The 12,651-nt window shown below is 29.6% G+C and overlaps 1 protein-coding gene across 2 annotated transcripts in view; it reads right to left on the bottom strand.

Annotated features, from left to right (window-relative positions):
- Nucleotides 1-8,073, bottom strand: part of LOC148232698 (uncharacterized) — a 75,617-nt gene extending 67,544 nt beyond the window's left edge. Inside the window, exons 1-2 of one of the 2 annotated variants that reach the window (XR_015810435.1) lie at nt 7,944-8,073; nt 7,713-7,839 (exon numbers count right to left, since the gene is read on the bottom strand). The gene's annotated coding sequence lies outside the window, so the exon portion shown is untranslated. Of the gene's footprint in view, nt 1-7,712 lie in introns of both variants that reach the window. The other variant, XR_015810434.1, reaches the window with a different exon arrangement.
- Between the last annotated feature and the right edge of the window lie 4,578 nt (nt 8,074-12,651).

Raw genomic sequence — 12,651 nt, 5'->3', positions numbered from 1 at the left:
CGTGTGTGGTGAGAAAAGACACAGGTTTGTCTATCCGCTGTCCGTGATCAAAACGAATGGATCGGACACGGACAGGCAAATCCAAGTACCACGTTTGCACGTGTGTGCGCATTTTGTTTGTCCATTCTTAAGAAATTTCTACCAAACAGATAAAACCACCGCAAGTGTCTGCTCTTTTGAAAAAGACATCAGACAACCGTTTTTATTTTATTGTGTGTGATTAGCTTTTATGGCGTTTTATGATTTTGGATGCATCTAAAAAAAGTTTAAGTATTCCGTAAATTGCATATTCCGAATAAAAAAATGTTTTTAGCTTTTTTCAACGTTGACATAATCATTGGTTTGACAGAAATGAAGAACAATTAATTTATTACAAGTTACAAAAAAATAAGAGCAGCATCTTTTATTGACATTGGAGTTCTAAAAAATCAGAAAACGTATTTTTTAAATGAAGGAATGCTCATTACCCCCAAAAATTGTATTTTTACTTAATTTGGGGTAATTTGCCCTGACTAGCCAACCACTGCTTTAATGTTTCTTTTACTGTTGAATACAAATCATTTAGTGAAATTAGAGAAGTTATTCATCGGACTTTTCGATCATACAAGGTACGCTAATATTTATTTATTAAAAGTATGAGTCGAGAGGATTTGTTCAAAAAAATTTCAGACTAAACTTCGCAAAATTAGAATTTCAATTATTACAAATAGAAATCCAATATAGCTTAACCTTTTGCAATAAAATGTATATATAATACATATGATACCGCTCTAATTTATATGAAGTTAAAAATAATATTTTTCCAAATATCATTATAATAAATGAAAATATCATAGAAGACACGTGTAATTTCAGATACAATATTATTTTTAAAAATAAAGTTAGCGTGAATGGACAACTTACATCTTTATAATGGATAAGTCCTAAAAAGTTTTTCCAAACTTTCTACATAGACAGAGATATGTATAGTTATGTCCATTCCTTTAAATCACCATCACAAGAGTAAGCCACAGACCCGGTCAATACGGCATGTGTGCCCAATGGACCTCGAAACGATTGTCTGGATTGTGCGGATTTTTGGAAACTTCTCGAAATGTCCACGGCCAAAATTACATACACACACACACATATTCACGGGATGGTTTTTGTGTGTATGCGTGCGTCCTGTTTCCTGTGACGTTGCAAGTGGCGTACAATGGACGATGCAGTAAGTGCGATGGCGCCAAGCCGACTTCCTGTCCCGAGGGAACTTCATTGCAACATCCTGTCGATGCCGCTACTCGTTATTATCCGAAAATCCATGACAGGGTCAACATTAAACGTTGACGACCCACCAACAGCTGATCGAGGCCGGTCACTCGTCCGCATGACAACAGTCTGTCACATGTCGCACTCAACATGACTACGTCATTTGATGAGGGCATTTGCCCCCCTTAAATTTGGCCAATAAAATGCAACCAGAAATTCTCGGGATATCCCTCAAAGAAATTATTAAAAATTCAGTTTCGAATCAATCCCGAAAATATTATTAAAAATACATTCAGTGAAATCATATCGGAATACATTTTCACTGAAAAATATATATTTTTTCCAGTAAAAATATAATTTATCTGGCAGGTACTAATAAAATTATATAATTTCAACTTTTCCATACGTAGTAATATATAAATGTACATACAGTGTGTATTTTTTTAGTAAAGTTATATCTTTACTTGTGTCCAAATATTGTATCACATATATATTTCTATTAGCAAAAATAAAATTTAACTGTTGCGAAACGTCCATTTGCTATTCAAACCCAAACCTCATTCGGTTTGGGCAAAAACGAGACAAATAGTTGGTCAATTGCATCACTTATATATTCGAACAACGAAATATGTTCACGCCTTGAATAAATTAAATTTTTAAGATAAACACGTCACAATAGTGGTTTTTATGCCGATTAGACGTATTGACTATTACATTCTTTATGCACAAAAGGGTAGTTTTTCTGGTTATTATGAGCGTATTACGTAATTGTGTACTTTAAAATTACTATTTTATTAAATCATTTTTCCAAACGAGTTGTTATTTCCTTTTTTTACGTTCGAAAGTGTCGTTTGAATGACATTGGCGATAACTGCACAACTGAGCGAATCTCCCACGTGTCTAAAAAAAATAATTTGACAGTTGTAAAACGTCCGTTTGCTGTTCAAACCAAAACCTAACTTGACCTAATAAAAGTTCTAAAGCTAACATTATTTTTTTAAACTTTATTATATAAATTCGTAAAGGTTTAGTTTCATTTTTGTAACGAACGATATGATTATGACAATTATGTTGTTATCTGATCATGTGGAAATACGCGTACCAGATCATTAGTTTGTGAACAATACAGTTCACTGATACTGAAAATATTGTAACATATACATATAGATATAGTTAACAATACTATCGTATAAAATCAAAGCCAACCCTATAAAAGTATAAGCGCCACGCAACTATACGGAAATGCGTTCACGTGACATTCGGTCGTTATAATCAAGCCTGAAGGGAAAATTCGCTCCCTTATTGCGTTACATATAAATTATCAATCAACTTTCGTTGCAGTCGCGTGCATGTGCAAAAGATGTGCAAAATCAATAGGTTGTAAAATTTTCCGTTTTTTTGTCGTTCACGTGCTTAGCATGCTATCGCAGAGCAATAGGAACGTGCTCAAATTTTCAATACTGTGCACGCTTCCCCTAATGACAATAATAGCCGCAAAGATTGTGTTTCGACTAATAATAATCGCCTACGTTGCATCATAAATATTGGCAATTTCACACTAATTGGCTTCAAGATTATAAAATTTGTCGATTAGCATCGAGACGGTGTAATTGCTCTTTGTGCGTCTTTTCAGGCACCATAAATCTTAATCTCTGTCAATTGCGCCAATTGTGTAATTGGCCGAAAATTCAAGTGTCTCACAGCAAGTTTGCAACTTTTTTTTAAATTAGAGCAACAAGTTTCAAGGGATAAGAAACGTTTTGCGTGGGATCATATCATTAGCTTAATGACATCCATAGATATATAATTACATTATTCATATATTTTAATTAAATTAAGATGCATCAATAGCTGATATTAAATATATCGATATGCAATATCAGCGTATTGAGGAGCCGGATGGCGATAGGCTAGTGAGAGTTTTATCAGGAATATATCCTCAAAAATAAAAACCATTACAGTTATGTATATGTCCAATTAATAGCGATGCAGTCAATATAACAATATATCAAGTCCCAGATTAATAAATGAGTAATAAACATACTATGTATAATAGATTAAATTGCTTTTTTATTTAGAGTTAGCATAAAATGTAGAATGGAATCCAATCTATCTTAAATTTTCAAAATACATCAGGTCTATATGTAAATTATATTATAGAAACTTATATAACAAGACATTCATAAATAAGCAATCTGTATGCTATTATGACTAAACTTTTATATTATGATGATGCAATTTTGGAACATTGTAATATCAGATTCGGTAAATTATCGTGCCGCTAGGATCACGAAGAAAAATAATTATTGAATTAAATAAAAATATAATGACAATAAAACTATCCATATATCCAAGCTATAAAGACCAACTTTATATGCGGTTCAGTTCTCAGGCCACAATAATCATATAGTTTTATGTTTATAGATAAAAATTATATTCTTTTATATTATACATTCCAATTATTTGTTTAATTTTTAAACACGATGTACAATCAAGTTGGTAAAGGTACTTAGTCAATATGTTTAAATTTAAATATGATAAAACTACGCGAGTAATTGTGTCTATAGAAATCATCATATCCCATATTCTAGAAAATTATTATTAAAAATTAGATATCATAAAATATTGAAAGAATTTTAATTGTCCATATATAATATGATCATAACAATTTAATTTAACTAGCAGAATGAATCAGGTAGATTTCGCTTGTGTTTTAGTTGAAATAATATTTTATTTCTTTCGAAAGCTTTAATAAATGTATAATTTTTGAACTCATTACTAATATTTTTTTAGATTTAAAGCATTTCCCATTTATAAAATTAATTTTTAGAAAAGTTAAATTGATAGGTTTTGTAACGGAGGGTTTCTTAGTTAAGATAAAAATATTTTAAATTTAAAGTGTAATATTGTCTATCTTAAAAAGTCTTACACTTTTTATATAATATTGTATTATAGTGTTCCTATATTATCAGTTTTTATAATAAATTTAAAAAAAAAATTTTTGTTGAAATATCACATGAAATGTCTTCCAAACCTTCCAATATGTTTGAGTATATGCGTTTTACAGACACTAACTTAGAACACATCAGGGATATCCAAAGTACTTTACATAAAAATGGCAAACAATTTTATAGATATATATTTAAAATATATTTTTTATATATATAAAATATATTTTTTTAAAATGCGACAATTTAAATCGTAGATTTTGGTAACATGTTTTATTAAAAGTATTACAAAACTTTTAATTTTTATTTCACACACAAACTACGCGTCAGGAATATTAAAAGTTAAAATATATAATCTATTGCTATTGAAATCTACACGTAATATAAAAAAAGTTTAATGAGCTTAAAAAATAAATAACAATGGTAAAATTTCACGTGAAAAGCCTTCCAAACCTTCCAATGTGTTTGTGAGTATAAATAACAATGGTAAAATTTCACGTGAAAAGACTTCCAAACCTTCCAATGTGTTTGTGAGTAAACACACACTAACTTAAAATCCTATAAGGATAATAAACCTAACATATCCAAATATTATTTTTAACGAAATTATCGTGAAAATGACGAGCAACTTAATTGCTCACATACGATATAACATTTATAATATGTTTTATTTTAAATAAATGACAATTCAAATCATATGTTTTTGGTATAATGTTCCATGAAAAGTCTTCTAAATCTTTCATTTTTTATTACAAACGCGTCAAGGATATTTAACCTTAGAATATTAAATATTTACAAGCAATAAAATTATTGGTTTTTAATATAAAATTTCAAAATTAAATTCGATTTTGTATAAAAAAATCTTCCAAACCTTCCAATATATTTGAGTGTTTTCATATTACACACACTAACCTAAAACACGTGTAGGGTATTAAGCCTAGAATATTCTAATATTCTTTTAAACGAAATATAAATAAGAATAATGATTTTTCATTACTTAAAAAATTCGATCTTAACTACGTTTCATTTTAAGAAGACGACAATATTGAATCGGGGATAAAAAAACTCCGAACAACTTTATTACATATAAATAATAAAATGACCTGTTTTTATTATATATTTTTTTAATAAATACGACGATTTATTGATTTTTGGTGAAATGTTCCATGAAAAGTCTTCAAAACTTTTCAATTTGAATTACAAACACTAACTCAGAACACGTCTCAGAGATATTTAACCTTAGAATATTTGAATACTATTTCTATCGAAATTTACAAAAAAAACAATTGTGGATTTTAATTGCGAATTTTCAAATTCGATTTTTTTATAAAAAATTAAATTCATAGAGTCTTGGTGAAATTTTAAATGTAAAATATTCCTAATTTTCTAATATGTTTTAGTGTACTAATTAAACCTAGCATTTCCTAATAATAATATTAACGAAATCTACATTTTTATTACAACACCTTTATTACATACAGATAATAAAATATACGTCTTATTTTAAATAGACGACAATTGAAATCATATAATTTTGGTATAATGTTCCATGAACTTATCAAATTCAAAACCTTTCAATTTGAATTACAAATACTAACTTAAAACGTGTCAGGGATATTTAACCTTGGAATATTAAATGCTATTTTTATTGAAATTCACATAAAAATAACAACTATAATACTTACAAATAATAAATTATGGGTTTTTATTATGAGTTTTAAAAAATAAATTCGTTTTTTTTTATAAAAAATAAATGGTCAAATTTCACATTAAGTCTGCGAAACCTTCCAATATTTTTGAGTGTATGCATATTACACACACCAACGTAGAACGCGTCAGAAATAATCAACCTAAAAGATCATAATATAATTTTGAGCGAAATCGTTAGTTGAAAAATTGACGTTATTTGAAAAAAAAAATGGAAAAATGGAAAGTTGAAAAAAAATTCAAAAAATTGTTAGTTGCAATAAAAACATTTTTATTGCAACTAACAACTTTATTACTTACAGACGAAAATATATTAGGTTTTAATAAATCTTATTTTAAATAGTTCTAATCATATGGTTTCAGTGAAATGTTCCATAAAAAATCTTCCAAACCTTCCAATATGTTTGAGATCATTCTAATAGTGGTATTTCTATCATAAATCAAATAAAAATGGCGAACAATTGTATCACTTATGGGCGATTAAATTATCGTTTTTTATTAGGAATTAAAAAAAATATTAGAAATAAACGATAATAATTTAATATTATCAACGAAATCCAAATTTTTATTACATCTAACACCTTTTTTAGATATAGACAATAAATCATATTCTAATCATATGGTTTCATTGAAATCTTTCATGAAAAATCTTCCAAACCTTCCAATATATTTGGAATTATTCTAATAATAGTATTTCTATCATAAGGCCAATTCAAATTTCGATCATTTTCATCACTTACAGGCGATAAAATTATCGGTTTTTATTATGAATTCAAAAAAAATATCAGAAATAAACGACAAGAATTCAATAAATAGGGTTTTGGTCAAAATTTCCATTCATTCATATTACACACACTACCTTAGTACGCGTCAAAGATATGGAAGCGTGCACTATCATACTAGTAATTCTATTGAGATTTACATAAAAATGGCAGATAAATTTATAGTTTGCAGACGAAAAAATTATTAGTTAATTTTATTAAAGATTTGCAAATATTTGTTTAATTTTATTATTATTTTTTGAGTAAATTCGGAATAATAATTTTGATACATTTTCATATTAATGAAACTTGCAAACTCTAATTATTTCGACAGACATAAATTTGCAGAAAAAATGTTTCTTACCCCATTTTATATAGAATAACAAAAAGATCATCCTAATATTAAAAACTTAATTTTAAATTGAATTATAATAACAAGTCTTTATTGGCAACTGATATTTTCTACATTTTTTCGGTCAAGTCTATCAAGACTTATAAATTAAAATGTCAATAAACTAAACCTATATATTATGCGTAATTTATAAATTAATTTCACAAATTACAAATCAAAACTAAATATTTGTTACTTTATAACTAGATTAATATATACAATATATATTTTGTTTATAGAACACTTAGAAAAACAAAATCTGTTAAATATCCCAGATAATTAATAAATATGCGAGCGAAAATGACCTTCATAGTAAAATTCTTATCGTATAATTGACACGCCGGTTAGAGATAAGCGTTCGTTATAGAGATCAGATATCTGCCAGTTATATCATATGAACAATTTCGAAAGCTCGGAACGTTCTAATTTAAATATTTTAAAACATCTGTATGTATATAAAATATATTTGATTTGAATAATTAATTTATATTCGAATAAATTTGAATAAAATTAATGGTCGGTTTTAATAACATTTTGGACAAATGAATCGAATTCATTTAACGTACAAAATGGCAACATATCAAATTGCTATTTTTGAGGTTATGTATGAAATTTTCCGGCGAAAAATCATTACAGCGACTTAACCTAGAAACTTACTTATGTCCGTAGTAGCAGGGCTCAATCCCTTTGAGTGCGTGTGCGTTTTTATTATTGCTGAATTTGAATAATTCACGATTTTTCACAAGTCCACGGCGCACGTCGTCTGCTACTTTTCACATCGTTGCTATATATCACAAAAATATCCGATAAAGATATTATTATTATTATTATTAAAAAATGGGTTATTATTATTATTATTATTATTAGAATACGAATAAATAAACGGACATAGCGAACGTGTAAACTCGGGTGGTGGGGGCGAAACCGAGCAAAGGGTGGGGGTTGCGGCGCCGCGGGCAAAAGACGCGCTCGTCGGCGGCCGCGACCCGCGAACTACTGCCTCCCGCGCCGCGCGATCTCGCCCCCACCCGAGAGACTTTCGGACGCAGTATCCAGAACAATCCGATTATAGGAAAATCACCTCTATGCAAGGAGCGATTAAGAACAGATTTCAGACGGTAGGCTTTGCGCCATTTCATTTTTTTAACCCTTGTGTCGCCTAGAGCGCGGCCGCGTTAACCCTTTACGGTTTCAGTCGAATTTAAGGCTCTTTTCCTGGTTTCAAGTACAGTAGAACACGTGTGGTAATGATAATGACAATTAATGCGCAACACGTGTAAATAATTAATTACATACAATTTGATTCATTTGTAATATATATTCATTTATTCGTTGCTATGAATTTATTTTTAATAAAATAATATGAGGTTATTCAACCCGACCGTTAGCGGTAGTTGATTTGTTGGTCCCAACAATACTGCCCCTAGCAATTTACAATTGCGATAAAAATTAAACTAGGAAGTGAGATGGAGCTCTTGTAGTCAGACAAAATATTACTGAATTTGCATGCGATACGTGATGCGCAGAATTTGTCTGGCCGGCCGTGGAAGTTTTCCAGCCTTGATGACAGCTGAGGATCTAACAGGCTCGAAGTTCCGGTTGGCTTAAGAACCCATAATTAGATTAAAAGCTGTTGCTGATACTGCTGCTGCTGGAGCAGGAATATCTTTAAATAACGTCACAATGCTTTTATTTGGTTTTTGGTTAAAATTAATAACACAACTGAATTTTATGTCGAATTCCAGTGTGCTTCTCTAGCGATCGCGCCTATATATTTATTTATGTATTTAAATTAAATGCAGACCATCATGTTTGTTGTACCCCAATACGTCACGATGGTAAAAAACAATACATTTTATTATAATAATACACAAAAAAAAATTAAACGTATTTAAAAAAATGCATTGAATATTATTTTTTAATTATCCAAATGTTTTTAGCCAACTTACAATTTTTTTTTTTTTTGCCATAAGATTTATTTATTATTTAAATATTAATAAATTAATTCCATTTTTATACTTTTCCAACTTATTTGACATCTATGTTTATTTCTTAATGTGTTTATGTCTTGGTCACCCTGATTAGCCGTAATCATTAAATCTCTTTTTTATACCAACATAAATATTCGAAATGTAGAAATAATGAACGAAAATGATTTTAGTGGCTAGTTAATGGGTATACTTATGTACATAATTCACAAAACAAAAAGAAAAAAGTTAGTTTGAAACAGACATTTGACTGAGAATGTTTAATGTCCATCAATTTGCCTCTGAAAATTACCATATGTGGTTATTGTTATCTTTAATAATAATTACATCCTTGTATCACAGAAAAATTAAAAATCCAACTAGGAGAAAATGGTATTTGACAATTCAAGGATTGGTTTTGGTAACTCTGATAATTGGATATCGAATTTGGATAAACGTGCTAATGGCATTCCTAACTACAATAATAATCAAATCAACAGGACATTAGTGAGTAAATACATATATTTTCAGATGATCTTTTATTAATATATTTTTTTTTAATTTTAGTCGATGTCATATTGTAACATTGGTGGTTTTATTAGGAACTTTAAACTATTTTAGATCAATATATAGACCAAATGAAACTAACTTGACAGTCATATGTGATTTTATTTACATGAAATTTACTGCAGTTATGATTGGAGTGGCTTTCGACATACATTATTCACATAAAGAAATAAAGTCAAAGAATAAAAATATACTACATCCTCAACATGATTATTTGACGAATCCAAGTTTTTGGGACTTGATTCACTTCAGTCTTTCTTTCATGGCGATGGCTGGTAAGATACACTTTTAAATTAATTTATTTATTGTGAATCGTTCATTGCAACGTGAACGTTATCCCAATGGGTTACAATGGAGTAACTAAGCAAATAATTAACAAGTACTAAGTAAGTAGCGAGACACCAGACTGAAATCAATGTCTGTTCACCTGTAATATATATTTATTTATCTAGCTAATAACCAATTGGTATAAACGACCTAGATCAAATTAATTTAAATTATTTATCACAATATTCATCTGTGAGATAAGGAAAATCTTGGAAAACCTAATCTGCGATTGTTGATCGGAAGTATATTAATATAATAAATACTAATTTTAATCTTCCAGATACAACATAAGTCTTTCGGGTATTACATAACTCATAAAATTTATATGTATAACTTATAATTCTTTAAAGGTAACTTTCATCGATACAGGACTTACGATGACCTAATCAATTTACCATTCGCTCGACATTCGAAGTTTTTAAAAATTACCCTTCAGAGAATATCAGCTGGTTTTGCAATATTTTTATTCTACCTTGAATTTCATGGAAAATATTTTACACAAGAGGTATTGGTTGATAAGACAATAAGTTGAGCCTTTATTAAGCTTCTTAAAAATCTGTTTTATTTACAGTTTCTGCTTAGCGAAGATTTTGAAAAAAGCTCTCTTTTCTATAAAATATTTTACAGCAACACTCAACACCATGCTTTTGTTTTATTTATCCTCTACAATTTGTTTACAAACGAAGCATCTTTCTACTGTTTGGGTCTTGGAGCATATCCTGTAAAAGGAAAAAATGTAGCAGGACACGGACCAACCAAAGAATACGAAATCCTGATATCAATGTAAGAATTATGCTGAAATATGAACTATGCCATACAATCTAAATGCTACAAAAATGTGTAGGTCTGAAGAAGAATGTGCTACAGCAGAATATGATTTCAAAACTGTCCAATGTGTCGATGCTTTTACTGTCTACACAACTCCATGGATGTCAGAAATTAGTAAAAGTTGGAACATGACCTCGCAATATTGGCTATCGTCGATTGTTTACAAGAATTTTTACAACAATCCGAAACATAGAAAATTTGGGTATGAAATATTTTAATCCTTTTTTTAAACATTAATATACTCAAAAATGTTAAATATTGTTTGCGTAATCTGAAAGTACTAGACAACCGCAAAGTACGTGATTCACTTGCAAATTCTGATTTTCAGTACATCGGTATTATGCATTCAACGTCCGTATAGTTCCACCATAACATGTATTCCAGTTATGCCATTTTTGCGTGTGATGGGGTTTATATTAAGGAAAATGGTCCATATTTTACAAAATCGTTTATATACACATATGATAAACATAATGTACTGATTTAATTCGAGCAATCTTAGTAACGCGTTACAAAAGCTACAGAAACAATTGAGGTAAATAATTAAATTCACAACTGATGTTTATTTATGACTATTTAAATGAATGGCTTTAAAACATTGCTGAACTTAAATATTAAACTAAATATTAAAACTAATTAAACCTCATTATTTATTTAAGACATATAAGCAAGGGACTTATTAGTAACATACAATATTTTAAATGCCGCAAATCGTTACGTTAAAAACATATTTCAATTGATATATTATATTATATTTAAACATCGCGTCCTCACAAGATTTGTAATGTGAGGAAAAACACCGCTGATGTTCCCGTAGTTATGAAACTAACGTTTCATGGTGGGGAGTATGTTGACGCAGGTTTTGCATATAAAAATGTTTGTTTTTTGTCAATTATTCGGCTCGTATCGTCTTTATAAATACTTGAACATACGTACACGCGTTTTTGGATTCAAACTTCAATACCACGTATCCTGATATTCAACATCTTGATTAAGGACGTGATGATTAAAGTCTTGAAAACATATATAATTTTTATTTTAGAAATCTGTAATTATGTCTACTTGATTTTAATATCATTGCACCATTATGCAAGAAATATTCGGAAAGTAAAGATTTTTACTTGCTTAGCAACTGCTAGAATCCGCGTGACGTAGGAAAGTCTATTAGATTCTGCTCGCAGCAACATTGTGCTTGTAATGTATATTTGAAACAATTGAGTGCGAGGTTTGTTTATTGATCTGTTTCATCTGTGCGAAGTGAGAAACTGCCGCTGAAATTCATCGCATGGCAATGACATTATGAGCAAATAACTTAATAAAAAAGTGTCATAAAATCAGTAAAAAATAATTGAAAGGCATCACTGATGAACTATCTAAAAAAGATAAAAATAATCGGCCGACGGCAATTTGTTTCAAAAACTCGACACCCTACTGCAATTGGTCGTCTTACCGAAAATGGGACGGATAACAAAATCTGCATCTGCTGGTCCAGCTAGACGCCCGGAATCCAAAGCAAACCCATAAAGGCGTACCCACGGACAACACTTCTTAATTATTTTACATATTATAAAACAATAAACTTTGTTTTAACAACCTCCCCCCCCCCCCAAAAAAAACAGAAGTAATTTAGCACGTCCGTAATAGATTTATAAAGCCTTACAAATTGGTACATTCAGAAGCTCCAACTCCCTTCTTTTTCAGTTCCAGATCGTCTGGCTAATAATTCGGGGTGGAATCAGAATATTTGTTATTGTCTTATAAATATATTAGTAGACTGTTTTTGGGTAACGGTGGTTCAGAAATCTGTTATTCTATGAAACGTGAGTTCGAGGATGTTTAGTACATTTTCTGCATGAATGTGCACCGCATTCCTTCAGTTTTTTATTTAATAAATGGTTTGAAACTGT

The sequence above is a fragment of the Plectrocnemia conspersa genome, unplaced genomic scaffold, assembly GCF_051122295.1.
Source record: "Plectrocnemia conspersa isolate PC_06_02 unplaced genomic scaffold, ASM5112229v1 ptg000008l, whole genome shotgun sequence".
NCBI classification, from domain to species: Eukaryota; Metazoa; Arthropoda; class Insecta; order Trichoptera; family Polycentropodidae; genus Plectrocnemia; species Plectrocnemia conspersa.
This window is presented reverse-complemented; position numbering and strand designations above follow the sequence as displayed.